Raw genomic sequence first — 18,226 nt, forward strand, 5'->3', positions numbered from 1 at the left:
TAGCTTTTTAAAGTGAGAAGTCATGTTTTATTTATTTTGTCTCTTGTTAAAATTCATTTTCCAATTCCATATCTTTGATTGCATAAACAGAGTCATTCTTTCAATTAGATAAAGTAAGCTATGTGTATGATGGTATTTGAAAAAATTCCCCAGCCTCCAGAACATCTTCTCCACTGCCTATTATTTTATTATTTGACATACAGTTGTGTATAAATGCAGCCATCATAAGGAATGAGTCACACATGTAACTATTATCAGCTAACACTTTAGGAGGGGATAGTAGATATCAGCCGGCAAACCTGGTGAGATCTCAAGTCCAAACAGCAATAGGACTTGGGTTTTATTTATTTGTGTGTGTGTGTGTGTGTGTGCGTGTGTGTTTGTGGATGGGGGAAAGGATGCAGAGCATTATTTGGAGGTTGGAGGAAGGAAAAAAGACAACCTTGAGGTACTGAATGGAATACTCAGTATTAAACCCCCCTACTTCATTATTTGCCTGGAGTTTAGCTGTTCGAAACTGAGTTACTTTTACAGAGTATTAATGCATTAGGTGACCATGAGAAACCTTGAGACTGCTTGCCCGCTAACCTACACACTGCCTGCCCACTGGCCTACACACTACCTAATGCACTAATTCAATCTCCGAATCTCTTTCTTTGACCCCTGCCTTTCCGTGTAAAGTTTGAGGTCTCACATGGCATATGGGGCACTGGGTATTAGAGAAAACATTTCACTTATAACAGGTCAATGTACCTTTGATAAAAGAAAATACTCAGGACACTCAACTTTCCTATCTTTTTGTTTTGTTTTGTTTTTTGTTTTTGTTGTTGTTTTTGCTTTGAAAAAGAAAAGAGCCTCATGTCTTTCCATATACTCTTTGAATTGCCTATCACACATGGCAATTTAGGCTATATCTGGAGTTTGGAATATCGCACAAATCCAAGGTTTCTCTCCTTTCCTACAACTGATGTGAAAAATGATGAAATTTTCACATGAATTTGCTTCCATCTCTCTCTATGATTTATCAGGTCTTGTTATCTTCCAAGCCCTCAAGAAAAATGCAACCTTCATCTGCATTTCAAACTGAAGTGAAAGTTTAAAAATTAAACATTTTCATTTTTTTCTAGATATTGGTCACTATCTATGTACTTCTCAAACAGCAAGACATACTTCCCACTGCTTCTTCTTCAGAATTCTTGGAAAAGCCATAAGAAAAGAATAACTTGTTATTAGCATACCTACAACTCATATAATTTACAGCTCTACATACCTACCCAGCATTGAAACCGAGTTCTCATGTAACTTAAGAAAACAGGACAAAAGAGTTTTCTAACAGTGTCAGCTATAATCAAACAAGTATATATAAAGAAAACAATCTCTCAACTCCCACCAGAATCTGGAAGATTCAATTATTGAAAAGTAAGAATTCAATAAGAACATAGTAATCTATCTGTCTATCTATCTATCTATCTATCTATCTATCTATCTATCTGTCTGTGTGTGTGTGTGTGTGCGTGTGTGTGTGTATGTTATAGCTCATCCAAGGGCAAAATGGACCAAAGTAAAAATAGTTTATTAAAAAGCAATTACAATCCAATCTATTTCCAGGTTTAAAAAAAAAAAAAAGCAAGCAGTCTTTACCTGATCTGGAAATGGCTACAAAGTTGTGCACATGTATTTATGTGTTGTGTGGTGTATGTGTGTGTATGTGGGTGGGGTTGTGTACTAGGTTTTCTTCTGTGGAATTTAACTTTAGAAAGAGCAATCGGATTCCGCTGGGTAGCTAAACAAATCAATCTGTCTGAATTATTTTCTACAACAACTATATCTACATTCTACCATTTTGAAACTATTGTAAAAACATGCACCAAAAAGAATAAAATTAATTCCCAGTGGACTGTAAAAATGGCTGTTATTAATGCTTATCTGAACCTAAGGCTTCAACTGTTGCAAGTCTGTCAAATAAAGGGAAGAGACAGCAAGGCAAAGAAGCAGGGACAGGCTGGAAACAAAGAGTGCACTTTCAGCTTCAACAGGTACAAATTGCAGATGAGATTGTTAGCAAAATAAATTATTTCCTGCCCTCATATAATTTTTCACAGTCTGTGTGGTGAAGATTTCACTGCTGACACCTTCAACATGTTCTTAGCAGCTGTAGTCATTTATGTGACCTAGTGAGTATAGGAGTCCTCTTCTCCAAATAACCAAAGGCCAGATTCTGCATAATGCTAAATGCCTTCTGCTTTCCCAAGTGTACAATAGAATTAGACAAACAGAGTTGATCCAAATGCTGCGTTTATTTAACAAGGTGGTTATACAGAAAACAAGTGTTTATGAAGTCTTTTCTTATTTTCAAACTTCTGGCTCAATTTACACCCAAACAAATCTTAAACTGTTCTACCAGAAAACATTTTACAAGCGCTATTTCTCCCTGAACCTCCCCAAGCACACACAAACACACCCACACACATCTTTATCCTTCTCTCTATACCCCTCCTTTCCTCAATTATGAGGCCTTCTAACCAATTTGTTATAGTTATTTTGTTCGAAGTAGAGACAAGGAGTGTATGGTCATTTTTTTGGGGGGGGGGCAGGTTTGCTTGGAAGATAGTGTCTCTAGACACAAACTGAAAAACAGCCTTTCAGAGAATGTCGTTTGAAAGAGAATGTTGTACCAGCACAGCACAATCCTTGTGTAACAAGACAAAAACATCAAATATAAAGAATAACACAATGCAAGGGCCTGAAGTGAAGGTCAGTTAACTCTCCTGGTCATGAAAAAACCTTGGACTAAAAGGTCACCTAATATCACTGAATTTAGAGTAGGCAGAACCCTTAAGGAACATTCAGTGGACCCCTCTTGTTTGTTAGTGATGAGGAAATTGACAGCCAGGGTTAAGTAACCTCTTCAGGATTAAATATGAAATATGTTGTAGAACCAGAACAAGATCTCCAGCCTCCCATGCCCAGTTGTGAATGTTCTGTCTTTTATATTCTTTCTCTAACTTGAGGCAGCTCAGCTATTCAGTTTTAATCTGGGCTTCCTTAGGATGGTGCAAGTAGAAATTGGAAATTTCACTATAAACTAACACTGTATTTTGCACAAATATTCACTCAAATAAATATGTTGATAAAGATGATGATCCCAGTCAACAAGGTTAATATAATGTCCTTACGAGATAAAGGACCCCAATTTGTGTAAATGGTGGTGTACTTCTATCCAAAAATGAAACAAGGAGACCATTGGCCATGATAACTGATCTTTCTCTCAGCAGCCCACAGATACCTCCCTCATCCTTGCTTGACTAGAAAGAACTCCAAGAACTCTGATATGTGACAAAATAAGATGGAAATATTATTCACACAGGTGTCCAGCACAAGCTCACCTTCTGAAGAGAAGGAATTTGAGAATAGCTAAAATCAAAAGCATCTCTGCTTGCCATCATCTTAGCTGATTTGAACAAAAGTGCATCCTTTTGAATTGTCTGCTCCCAGGGAGTGACTGGATACACCTTACTCTCACTATTAGCAAGCATATGGGAGTCTTAGACAAACAGTGACATCCCCCTCTAATTCATGATCAAGCAGCCACATTCTGTCCCACTGCAGACAGACTGTCACCTCCACTGCAGAAGCTGTCACATGATGAAAAAGTTATCTTAGGAACTGACAGCCAGACAGCCCATTTGGGGGGAAGAGTACAGAGGTCAAAGTCTTTGCCTAGAGTTCAAATATTTGTCTGTGAGAATAACAATCCTGACAGAACTGTCAATGTTCTATATATTTTTTCCTTATTTCAAGTTTTCTCAATAAGTTATGTCTAGGGCTAAAACAAGACCCAATTGGTGAGTTTTTTTTCTGCCATCAGCAAAGAGTTACAGATGATTGGAATATCAAATTCAATGATATCCCTGAAGATGATTAAGGCAAGAGTAGAAAGCCTGCCTGGGGACCACCTCTACAGATGTAATTAAGAATGATAGATTTTGAGTGAGCACATCCTGATCAAAGCTCAAACAAAAAACACTTTGTTTTAGCCACCAGAAAGATAGGCACTTTGTGAAACATGAAAAGACATGAGTGAAATGAGATCCACCAAATGACATTAGATTTTTTATATACTAAGACTAATTTTAGTTTATTTCAACGGGTATGGTCAACAAGTAGAGACATTGAAAGAAGCTGGCAAAATTAGTAAGAAAAGTGTCCAAATAAGCAAAAGAGAAGTAGAGAAAAATGAATCCAAATTAGATAGACTCCATAAGATAAAAATGTTTAACACTTTTTTTTTAACTTTTCCATAACTCCCTTCATTACACATTATTTATTATGAAGACACTCTCACTAACTTGTGTTTAAAAAGGGAAAGTGGGCATTTATCTCAATTTTAATAATTATAATGAGCTTTAAAATTACCAAGCCTATCCTATGCTAATAGTTTTTAAAGCTCATAGAAAAGACCCATAATAGAGGACAGTCCCATCACAACACATATTTTTCAGATAGGATCTTTAAAAAAATCTAACATCCTAAATAGAACCTGAATACCTTCTTTTTTGTTTGTTTGTTTTGCTTTCACTATGATTGGATTATAGGGTTGTAAACTGTGCAACAGTTTGCAAATATCTATAAGCTCTAAAACACTGTGCTAAGTGTTAGGAGTGAGTTTGGAGAGTAGATTAAAGGAATAAGCTGTGATTCTTCAAAGGTATTTGGGGACGGAGGTAGAATGTACTTGGACAGGAGGGAAGCAGGGATATAAAACAAAGGAAATGCAAAGTATGCACTGAATACGTAATTTACCAGTAGAAATATGATGTTTCTGAGTTTCTTTTACATCCTGGCCAGCATGGCTGTCAACCTTGAAGAGCCCCACCCCGGTCTGAGAGCTATAGAACAGACTTGATGGATCAGCTGTCCTGCTACTGAAATAAGACACCCTCCGGCCTACTAGCCTGTCTCCAGGTCAGACTGGTTGTAGGGAGTAGTTTCATTGTTTCTCCTGTGGGCCTCAGGTAGACAGAACTGGATTAACCATAATCTTACATGTATTTATTTGCACATTGTTTAATGGCTTTGAATCCCATTTCTGTGCCAATTTGACTCCTAAACATGATAAATTTCTTGGCTATGATTAGAAGACCTGAGAAGAAAATCAGTGCCCAATTGATACTGCAAGCAAGGCTTTTCCCAATAGAAGGGCCTGCTGATCCAGTGCTACAAAGGAGAAATGTGCTAATCAGTGTGGAGGTGATTTTATTGCAAGTGCACTGGCAAGAAACTGGAGGAATCTTCCTAAAACCAATTTGAAGTGAGAATGTGAGTTAGGATTTTTATAGATTGAGGAAAGGGGGTAGGGGTCAAAACCTAAGTAATGGCTGCATGATCCATTCTGTCTCATCAGCGATGACACTGTATCTTTATGAGGAGGGCACGGGCAAATTTCTCAATCCTATGTTGTCTCAAGCATGTCTTGTTGCCACAGCCTCGGTGACTGGATTTAGAGATTGATGTGCAAGCTCTTACATGCAGAGTTTCCATGACTCTTTTCTTAATGTAAAACTTTTGTCTTTTGAGGAGGAAGTCACTGATTCACTGTGCCACAGGGTATTCTTGACGCTGTTTCCTTATTCCCGTAAGCTGAACTAAGAAGGTCTGATTAAAGTCCTTCTGTAACTCAGTACAAAGAGTAGACTGCTAAGCTCAGCTAGGGTAAGCGTATTTCCCAGCTACCATAATAGGGCAATGGTAGTACTAAATGGAACTAAGATAGAGTTGCCAAATTTAGGAAACAAAAATACAGGATGTCCAGTTGCATAATAAACAATGAATAATTACTTAGTGTAAATATGCCCCATAGTATTAAAACATTATTTACCATTTACCTAAAATACAAATTTAACTTGTTGCCCTGTATTTTTTCTAACAACCCTAGTTTAGGGCATCAGAAAGTCTGAAACAGCAACACTCCTCATTCTCTGCATTTTTATATATAAAACATGAAAGAATTGCCTTATATTATATTCACCATTGTAACTATGTCAAATATAGCATAATCCCAGGGTACCCAAAGCACAAAAAGAGAACTGCAAAATTAGATGAAGTTAAATATTTCCTGTTTCTAAACATTTTTCCTACATTAATTAAAAAATGCTATTCTTACACAAGTTCAAAACTAGCATTAAAAGAGTAGCATACCAGTCTTTTAATTACACCTGTATGAGTTTGTGTAGAGATCCAAAATCTATTCAAATTTAAATTGAGAGATTCTTAAAACTATTACTAAACTTTAAATAGACATACTCACACACTATATTAAGCATATAACTCTATAGTCTATACAGCAAAGATTAACAAAAAGTTAATTTAATACCGTCATCCTAAAAGTCAGATCAAATCATTAGTTCTGAAATGTGTACCCCCAAAATCACCTAGGTGAAATAACAGAGATTAATAAAATAGATAATCTCGATATTATATCAGGATTGCTAACGCCAAAATATCCACCACTAGTGTCAAAACAGGAAAATACCAAGTAGAACCCATTGCTAGTTGTAAGAAGGGAGGAGATTAAAAAAAAAAAAAAAATCAATGAAAAGTAAAAGAGCATCATTTCTGCATAAGGTGAAAATGTTCTGAGAAAAGATCCCAAACCTTGTATCTACAACATGCCAGCATGGACAGAATCTTATTTTAGATGCCATCTCTTCTCCAGGCAAGCAACCACAACACTTGCCTGATTTGCTACCTAAAACAAGGCTAAGAAGGAACAAATGGCACTGTCTAGATCTCCAAATGTCAGGGTGACAAACGTTATTTCTCTATTTCAAAGGACAAATCACTGACACAGAGAATAACAAAATTTCAAAAGCACTCTAGTACAGTGTCCTGAAAGGAAATTAAAATAAAACAGTAAATCCTAACTTGAAATAAAAGCCTGTAGCACAGTATCAACCTGAGATACAAAGTGAAGTCAATAGGACACTCAAACAGAAAGTGGAGAAAAGAATTTTCCTTCAAAGTAGATAAGTCTTAGATATGGAGAACTGTGGTAATTTGAAGCTGTTATGCACCCCAGAAATGGCCATGTTTTTTTAATCCATTCCTGTGGATGCAGACCTATTGTGGGTGGGACCTTTCAGTTTGTTTATTTCAATCGAGATGTGACCCATCCCATTCAAGGTGGGTCTTAATCCTTTTGTTGAAGTCCTTTATAAGTGGATAAGAGCTTAGAGAAGCCTCAAAGAAGCTGAGAGACGAGACACGTCCATAGAAGCAGAGAGAGGAAGCCACTGAAGCCAGAAGTTGAAAGCAATGAAACATCAGAGAGATGGATCAGCAGACACTGGCTGTGTGCCTTCCCATGTGACAGAGGTGTCCCAAATGCCAGCAGCCTTTCTTCAGAAAAGGTACCATCCTGTTGATGTCTTAATTTGGACATCTTCATAGCCTGGGAACTGTGAATTGTAAGTTAACAAATCCCCATTGTAAAAGCCAACCTATTTTTGGTATATTGCATTCTGGCAGCTTTAGCAAACTGAAACAAGTATACTCTCTATGGGTGAAACATAATATGGAGAGGTAGAGTTTTAGCCAAGGTGTGGAACTTTTCTAGAATGAGGACATTATTTTCCAAATACAAAATATTACTTCCTAATCGTATGATTTTAACCTCTGGCAAGCTATTTAACCACCTTTGTCTCAGTTTCTTAAACTGCCAAGTGGGAATAAAGAAAGTTCTTATGAAGATTAAATAAGTTAACATTTGTAAGTTCCGTAGAATGGTGTCTGGCACATAGAACACACTAAAAAAATGTTTGCTATTTCAAGAAATCTTGGAGATGAAGAATCTCAAGGGGCCAGGAGTCTTTGTTCTTAACAAAAAAAATAAATAACCATCATATGGACTAACTTGGTATATCTCTTTCCCTGGGATTCACATATATTATGTCATTTAATCCTTCTGACCTCCCTGTGAGACACATATTACTGAGCCCATTTTATTAATCAGAACACTAAATGGCTAAACAGTAAAGAGGGCTTCCCAAGATCACAAGGTCAATACATGTCACCAGCAGCAGTTGTTTTGTTTTTTCTTTAACTTTTATTAAATTGTGAATGCACTTTTAATTTGTTGACTTCTCCAGGTTCCACACCTTGTTTGACCCACTTTTTTCTCCTCTCTCTTCCCCACTGGTGCCACAGGAAACAGGCAGGATAAGGAAAAAGAAACAAAATATTAATTCAAACATGCCAAGTTTTAGCATCTGACATTGGCAGAGTCACAAGGCCATAACAGAACAGTTGGGGCACTTTTCTAAATTAATTTAAGCAACAAAAACAGTTCCACCTTCCTTTCTGTCAGTCATCTTTCCATCCCAGCATAATCACAAGGTTTTCTCTTATGAGTATCAGTTTTAAAAATAATTTATGCAACTGCATACAGCTCAACTAAGAGTTTAAATGAAAATTTTGATAAATGCAAGTAATTGATATTAATTTACATAGCTCCCAAGTAATTATTGTTGACTTAGAGTAAATAGTCTAAGATTCTACTGCATCTTAAATAATCAGGGATGACAGTGATTAAATGAAGCTGGTTAAAAGGTCATTTCAGGACAGAGGCAAATAGTCCAGGTGAAGCCTAAGAAAATTATCAGCAAACAAAAAATTATCACGCTATACAAAGAATCCCATTATGGCAAACAAATGAGCAAAAAGCCTGGGTTAATTCTTATCCACTATGAATGAGGTAAGAAAATATTATCTGCTCATCTATAAATATTAATGAACTCCCAGTATTACTGCACTAAGAATTGCAGGTTCTGTGGGGAGAAAATAAAAACTTGCCCCTACTTCATGGGATTGTATAATATGGAATTAGATCTAGTCAGGGGAGTCAGAGAGAGCATTTCTGTACAAGTAAGGACTGAGCTATGAAGCAAAATTAACTACACAAAAATCAGAGGGAAAAATATTCAAAGAACAGTGGCAAAATGGATGGAAAGTGACTGGAACACAAGGAACAAGTGGAAGAAGCATAATGATGATGAGGCTGGAGAGGGAGGCAGGGATAAAAGCACTCATGGCCCATTAAGTCACATTAGTGGCTTTTTTTTTTTTTTTAATTCTAAGAGCACTAGAGTGTTTTGCTCAAAAGCAGGAATAGGGGTGAGATGGGGTGACATTATCAGCCTTTGGAAAGGTTGTTCTAGCATTTGTGTGGATGCACTAGAAAGAAGGTTATTGCAGCAAGGCAAGTCAGAGATGATGATAGCTTGGAGTAGAATGGATGAAATGGAAGGAATAGGTTTTAGATAGGAGGCAAAATTGGCAGAATTTAGTGATAGATTGGATATGGACTTACTTCATGATGTATACCTGGCACTAAGAATGGTGCCTGATGCAAAATAGCACTTAACAAATGTTTGTGAAATAAATGTTGAAGGAGAACATATGGGGATAAGGGAAATGACCTGTCAAGGACAAGTCCAGTGAGTCCTGGTACCCCTTGGAGGAAAGTTGATGCCAGTCAGAGATAGAATACCCAAGAGGAAGGCCAGATTTGGGGTAAGGGTTAGTTCATAAGTTTAGTTTTCATCTAGTGGATATTGAGATATCACTGAGTCACTTAAGAGACGGGTCAAGACAGTGGATAACCTGGAGCCAGGAGGAGTGGTCTGGCCTAAAGTTAGAAATGTGTTACTCATTTATTTATAGGCAATGATTGAAGCTTTAGACATAAATACTATTGCCTAGGGAGAAACTACAGAGTAAGAAGATGAACAGATCCAGGAACAAACTTTGAGTAGATCTATCACCAGAGAAAAAAAATAGTGGAGAATGAGTCTGCACAGGAGCAGCACACAAAGAGATGTACAGACACAAACAGCAAAGGTATGTGTCATGGAAAACAAGCTAAGAGACTGTTTCAAGAAGAAGGTAGTGACCAGTAGTGCTGAATGCAATTCAGAAGTAACATAAGATCAAAAAATATTCATTGGGTTTTGCAATATAAAAATCATTAGTGAGTTTAGAAAGAGTTAGTTCAATGGAATGATGGGATCAGAAGCAAGACAAAATTGGGTAATTGAATGAGTGTTAAGTGAGAAATGGAGAGGGTGCATATAAATAAGTGTAGAAGAAAAATAGTAATGGTAGCTGAATGGGAATGAGGGAAGGGTCAAATGACTAGGATATAGGCCTAAGAGAAGCATTCAGTTGACAAGGACAGGTTGATTATAAAACAGAGAGAAGAGATAATCAAACATGAGTTTCCTGAGAAAACTCAAACTCTGAGTAATGACAGTTGTACCAGTTTGTATGTATTATGTCCCCCAGAAAAAGCCATGTTCTTTGATGCAATCTTGTGGGGGCAGACATATCAGTGCTGACTAAGTTGGAACTTTTGGATTAGGTTGGATTAGATAATTTTCATGGAGGTGTGGCCCCACCCATTCTACATGAGCCTTGATTAGTTTACTAGAGCCCTACATAAGAGCTGACAAACGAAAGGAACTCAGAGCAACTGAGAGTGACATTTTAAAGAGGAGCTGCAGCTAAAAGAGGACAAAATGCCCCAAGAACAACATTTTGAAGAATGCATAGGAGCTGAGAGAGGAGCTGGAAATGCAACCTGGGAGCAAGTGGACACCAACCACATGCCTTCCAAACTAACAGAGGTTTTCCAGATGCCAATGGCCATCCTTCAGTGAAGGTACCCTATTGTTGATGCCTTACCTTGGACACTTTATGGCCTTAAGACTGTAACTTTGTAGCCAAATAAACTCCCTTTATAAAAGCCAATCCATTTCTGGTGTTTTGCATAATGGCAGCATTAGCAAACTGGAACAGATTTTGGTACCGAGAGTGGGGTGCTGCCGGTGCTGCTAAGTTTGCAAATACCAAACATGTTGGAATGGCTTTTTAAATGGATAAGGGGAAGATTCTGGAAGAATTGTGAGGACCTTGATAGAGAAGGCCTAGATTGCTTTGAAGACACTGTGGAAACATGGACTCTAAAGGTACTTCTGATGAGGCCTTGAGCAGAAATGTTGAATGTGTCATTGCAAACTGGAAGAAAGGTGATCCTTATTTTAAAGTGGCAAAGAATTTAGCAAAATTGAATCCTGGTGTTGGACGGAAGGCAGCATTTGAGAGCAATGAACTGGGATACTTAGCTGAGGAGATTTTGAAGCTAGCCTGGTATTCCAGTTTGCTAATGCTGTCATCTGCAAAATACCATGAAATGGATTGACTTTTATAAAGGGGGGTTATTTGGTTACAAAGTTACAGTCTTAAGGCCCTGAATTGTCCAAGGTGAGGCACCTACAATAGGGTACCTTCATTGGAGAAAGGCCATTGGCATCCAGAAAACCTCTTTAGCCAGGAAGGCACTTGGCTGGCATCTGCTTGCTCCCAGGTTGTGTTTCAAAATGGCATTCTCCAAAATGTCTCTGTATCAGTCTCTTGGGGCAAACTCTGGGCTAGTACCTCCAAAGCATCAGCAAAACTAGTTTTCAAAATGTGTCTCTCAGCTGCAGCTCCTCTTCAAAATGTCACTCTAAGTTTCTCTAGCAGTGAGCTGCTTCTGTCTGAGCTTTTATAGGGCTCCAGTGAACCAATAAAGACCCACCCTGAATGGGTGGGGCAACACCTCCATGGAAATAATCCAATGAAAGGTCTTGCCCACAGTTAACTGAGTCACATCTCCATGGAAACACTCAGACAAAGGATTCCAATCTAATCAACACTAAAACATCTCCCTCCGCAAGATTGCATCAAAGATAAAGGTGTTCTGGGGGCCATAATACATCCAAACCGACACACCTGGCTTCTCCTTGCAACTTATAGTAAAATGTGAGCACAAAGGGATAAGGTGAGAAAAGAACTCTTGAGTTCAAAGAAACCAGAAGCTGATAGTTTAGAAAATTCTGGGCTTCCAAGAAGTGAGACCCCAGAAGCTACAGCCCCATGTGAAGATTTACCCAAACATGGAACCTTACCACAATTTCAGTACAAGCAAGGATTGGAGATGGAGTATCCAGACAGGATTTGTGGAAATTCCTATTGTCTGAAGTAAACTGCATGCCAAGCCTATGAAATTTTTGTGGCATCTGTATAGAAAGTTTTGAAAAACAAAATGTTAACAGGACTTATGGAGATGAAAAACAAAATAATGGAGGTTAGAAATATAGCAGATTTGAACAGGCAGAAGAAAGAACTTCCTACAGCCCAAATGAAACCATACAGTTAGAAGAACAGATAGAGAAAATAATGCACAGAAGTGAGCAGAGCACAAAGGACCTGTGAAGCATCATGAAGTGTACCAACATACACATCACAGGAATCCTAGAAAGAGAAAAGAAGGAATAGAGGAAGAAAAATATTTGAGGTAATAGTGGATGAAAATTTACCAACTCTTACAAAAGACATAAATATACAAGGCCAAGAAGCTCAACATGCTCCAAAGAGGATAAGAGCTAATAATTTTACTCCAAAACACATACTAATGACAATGTCAAATACCAAGTATAAAAAGCAAATTCTGTAAGCAGAGAAGAAAAGTGATACTTCATATACAAGAGATCCTCAATAAGACCAATTTCTCATCAGAAACCATGGAAGCGAGAAGTCAGAGTGGTATGACATATACAAGGTACTGAAAGAGAGAAATTGCCAGCTGAAATTTCTTTATCCAGCAAAACTGTCCTTGAAAAATGAAGAAGATTTTAAGACCTTAATAGATTTAAAAAGAAAAGAAAAGAAGAGAGAGAGAGAGCATTTGTTACTAAAAGATCTACCTTACAAGAAATGCTAAAGGTAGTTCCTCAGGTTGAAAGGAAAGGACAGGAGAGAGTGGCTTGGAGCAGTATGAAGATCTTCAATCAATGTAACAACATGAGTAAAAGCAAAACCCCAAATTACTGCACCCTCAGGATATAATTCCACTCTTTATTTCCTATAAGAGTTAGAATACAAGTGAATAAGAAATAAGCATATTTCCTCGTAATAGGTGCACCAAATATAAAGAGGTAATGTGTAACAAAAACAACATAAAGAGGGGAAACAGAGGGATTTGGGAGCAGAGACTGTGTATCCTATAGAAATTAATTTTCAAACTCACACATTATAGAATTAGGTTGCTTAATACAAACTGCAGGGCAACCATAAAAAATATTTTTAAAATATACAGAAATGGAAATGAGAAAGGGATCAATTACTTCCATCACAAAAGATCAACCATATGCAAAAGGAGGTTGCAAAAAAAGAAAAAGAGAGACAAAAAAAGATGTAACATATGAAAAAACAAAGGACAAAAAGGCTGAAGTAAGTCCTGCCCTATCAGAAAGAGCTCTTAATGTTAAAGGATTAAAATCCCCATTCAAAAGACACAAAACTTCAGAATGGATTAAAAATCATGACCCAACTATATGTTGTTTACAGGAGATTCACCATAGATCAAAAGACAAAATAGGTGGAAAATTAAAGGATGGGGAAAAAATATTCCATTCAAATAGTAACTAAAAGAGAGCTGTGGAAGCTAACTAATGTCAGACAAAATAGACTTCAAGTCAAAAACTGTTACAAGACGCAAAAAGGACACTGTATATTAATAAAAGGATAAATCCACCAAGAAGAAATAACAATCATAAACATTTATACACCTGAACACATGAGGCAAATATTGGAAAAACTGATAGGAGAAATAGGCACCCATACAATAATAATTGGAGAGTCCAATGCAACATATTATTCAATAGATAAAATATCTAGAGAGAAGTTCAATAAGGAAATGGAAGATTTGAACAATGTGATAAATGAACTACACCTATCAGATATACATAGAACACTGCACCCCAAAACAGTAGAATACACATTTTTCTCAAGTAAGGATGGATCATTCTCCAGGATACACCACGTTAGGTCACAAAACAAGACTCATTAAATATTTAAAAATTGAAATTTTACAAAGCATCTTTTCTGAACATAATGTAATGAAGCTGGAAATCAACAAGAGACAGAGAACTGGAAAATCCACATATATATGGAAGTTAAATAATACACTCTTAGACAATTAGTGAATCAAAGAAGAAATTACAAAGGAAATCAGTAAATATCTTGAGACCAACAAAAACGAAAGCACAACTTATCAAAACTTATGGGATGCAGAGAAGGCAGTGCTGAGAGGGAAATTTATAGCCCTAAATGCTTACATTAAAAAATAATAAAGAGCTAAAATCAAAAACCTAACCTCACACCTGTTAGACTAGAAAAAGACTAGGAAACTACACCCTAAGTGGTCAGATGAAAGAAACAACAAAGATTAGGGTAGAGATAAATGAAATAGAACAACAACAACAACAACAACAAAAATACAGACAATTAACAAAACCAAAAGTTGGTTCTTTGAAAAGATCCATAAAATTGATAAATATTTAGCTAGAGAGACAAAGAATAAATAAGAGAGGATGCAAATAATCTAAATCTGAAATAAAATTGGGGAAACTTCTATGGACCCCACAAAAAAAAGGATTATAACAAGAAACTATGAAAAACTGTATGCTGCTGATGTTCATAGTGGCATTATTCACAATTGCCAAAAAATGGAAGCAATACAAGTATCCATCAACAGGGGAATGGATAAACAAAATGTGATATATAATACAATAGAATATTATGCAACCATGAAAAGGAATGAAGTTTTGATACATGTAACAACATGGATGAACCTTGAAGACATCATATTGAGTGAAATAAGCCAAACAAAAAAGGACGAATATTATATGTTCTCATGGATATGAAATAATTAGAATAAGCAATTTTATAGTCAGAAACTAGAAAATAGGTACCAGGGGCTGGAGAGGCTGTTGGGAATAAAGAGTTAATGCTTAATTGGCACAGAATTTCTGTTTGAGTTGATGAAAAAGTTTTGTTAATGAATGATGGTGATGGCAGCACAATATTGTGAATGTAATTAACACCAATGAATTATATATTGAATATGGTTAAAATGAGAAATTTTAGGTTGTATATAAATATTACTAGAATAAACATTTCAAAAGAAAAACAAAGGACTGTATAATATAAACAGTGAATCCTATTGTAAATGATGAACTATAATTAATAGCAAAATTATAAAAATGTTCTTTCACTAATTGTAACAAATATACCATGCTAATGTGAGGTGCTAATAATAGGGTGGTATATGGGAACTCTGTTTTATGCATGATTTTTCTGTAAACTTACAACTCCTCTAGTAAAAAAGAAAAAGATAAATAAAAAAAAAAAATGTGGAAATATAAAGGACCCTGTGCTGGTTTGAAACTGTTATGGACACCAGAAGAGTCATGATCTTTTAACCCAATCTTGTTGGGTGGAACCTTTTGATTGAGTGTTTCAATGGTGGGTCTTGATTAGTTCAGTTCACTGGAGTGCTTAAGAGAGCTCAAGAGCAGATAGGACACAGACATTGATGCTTGGAGATGCTTGGAGATGCAGACAGAAGGACGTTTGGAGATGCTAAACTAAGAGGTGAAACCCAGAGGCTGCCCCAGAGAAGTTAAGAGAGGACCCCCAGATGCTTAAAGAGAAATGCCCTGGGAGAAAAAAAGCAAGGATGCACCATTACTGAGAGAGAGGAGCAAATACAGAAGCCCAGAGACATTTTGGAGAAAGCTATTTTGAAACGCAACCCTGGAGCAAAGGACCAGAAGATACCAGCCACGTGCTTTCTCAGGCAATAAAGGTGTTCCTGACACCACTGACCACTCTTCAGTGAAGGCATCCTCTTGTTGATGCCTTAGTTTGGATACTTTTATGGCCTCAGAACTGTAAATTTGTAACCTAATAAATCTTCTTTATAAAAGCCAATCTATTTTCTTGTATTTTGCATAATAGCAGCATTAGCAAACCAGAACAGGCCCTGAATAGCCAAAACCATCTTGAAAAACAAGAATGAAGTTAGATTACTCACACTTAATGATTTTAAAGATTTTAAAACTTATTACAATGGTCAAAACAGCACAAGGACAGATATATGAATCAATGGAATCAAACTGAGAATTGAGAAACAGGCCCACACATCTACTGATTTTTGACAAGGGTGCCAAGTGCACTTAATTGGGAAAGAAGAATCTCTTCAAAAAATGGCACTGGGAAAACTGGATATCTGTATGCAAAAGAATTAACGCAGACCTTTATCTCAAGCAGTATACAAAAATGAACTAAAAATCAAATCAAATTTCTAAAGATAGAACCAGGAGTATAAATCTCCTTGGAGAAAATGTTGGGAAGAAACTTCAGGATCTTCAGGATGTTAGGCAATGGTTTCTTAGACATTACACCAAAAGTGTGAGCCAAAAAGAAAAAAACAGATAAGTCCTCATCAGAGGACTTCATCATAAAAGTAAAGAGACAACCTACAAATGGGAGAAAATATTTATTTGGAAACTACATATTCAATAAGGGTTTAATGTCCAGACTTTGTAAGAAAAATCCCACAACTCAGCAACAAAAGACAAATAACTCATTTTAAAAATTGACAAAAGACTTGAATAAACATTTCTCCAAAGAAGCTACACAAATGGCCAAAAAGCAAATTAAAAGATGCTCAGCATCATCATTATCTGTTAGGGAAATGCAAATCAAAAGCACAATGGGAAATCATTTCACATGCACTAGAATGGCTACTGTAAAAAAGAAAAAAGAAAAAGAAGTGTTACTAATAAACTAAAAAAAAAAAAAACAAAACTCAGAGGCAACTAAAAATCAGCATATGTGGGCTGTCTTAGTTTGACAGTCTGCTATAACAAATACCACACAATGGATTGGCTTAAGCAATAGGAATTTATTGGCTCATGGTTTCAGAGGCCAGAAGTCCAAATGTAAGTGTTAACTAGGAGGCTTCCTTCCTCCTGGGGTTGGTTCTCTCTGGCCAACAGTTCTTAGGCTCCTTGGCTTTCCTGTCACATGGTAATGCCCTCTCCTTTCTCTTCTGGGTTCCTGCTGATGTCCAGCTTCCAGTTCCTCCCCTATGGCTCTCTCTTACTGTATCTGAATTCCTTCTGCTTACAAAGACTCAGATTAAGGCCCAACCTCATTCACTTGGGCCATACCTTAACTAAAATAACATTTTCAACAGATCCTATTTATAATGGGTTCACACCCATAGAAATGAGGATCATGAACAAGAATAAATCTAAATTGGAGTACATGATTCAACCCACCACTAGGGCCAAGCATTTCCAATAACTCAATTTAGAGGCAAACAGGAGAGGAGAAAGGACACTGGCTCCATGTAGTGATGCTAGCTACTATGTGAATAAAAGCCTCCATCATCAAATCCATTTGGAAACTGCTATCTTAAACAAATTTAAATGGGTTTATTTCCTGCCGGATATATAAATTTTTAATATTCTAAAGTGCACTGGCTCTGTGAATTTCCAAAATGGGAACAGAGAATGCAGTGTTTCTCAAATCCACTTGAGTACAGAACCATGTTTCTGCAGATCTGCTTCTAGAGCCAGTGCTTCATTGAATACACTTGCAGAAACACATTCTTAACTATTAGTTCAGAGAGGTTCATCAGCAAAAGACCTCATACCTGCCCAGATGTTTCTCAGTTTATTAAAGGCTTGTTTCCTTTGAGAGATTAATGAAGCAAGTAAATCCTCTGCTTCTGTATCATGTATGCTCTACCCCAAAGCCACTTCGCAGTCAAAATGTACTTCTTTCCTCTATCAAAAAAAGTGAATGGGATATATGTCCAACACACACTTCTTAAAGTGATATTAAATGAGTTTTGGATGGATAAATCAATGAATTAAAGAATAACTCTCCCTCAGGGAAATGCTATGAAATAGAAAAACATTCTGAATGGTTCTCTAGGCCCAGTATCCTTAATAACAGGAATCATCTACATCTTCCCCATTTTAAGATACAGTAGGTGAAATAAATTAAATAAGTAAATAATAGATTTTTGAAAAGAAAAGAAACAAGAAACCAAACTTGAATAAAACTGGTGAGGCTTTCAGGATAAGCTTCCTCTCCTATATATTTTGTTGATCTGCTATTAGAATTACAAAACATTAGGGTAGAAGAGACCTTAAAAATCCTATTCCTTATTCTAAAATAACAGTGAATTTCTTGAACTTTGGCCCAGTGCTCTTTGTACCACACCATCCTGCTCCCCACTAAAATATATTTTTTAAATCATATTAATTTT

The sequence above is a fragment of the Choloepus didactylus genome, chromosome 13 (genome assembly GCF_015220235.1).
Source record: "Choloepus didactylus isolate mChoDid1 chromosome 13, mChoDid1.pri, whole genome shotgun sequence".
Taxonomy (NCBI): Eukaryota; Metazoa; Chordata; class Mammalia; order Pilosa; family Megalonychidae; genus Choloepus; species Choloepus didactylus.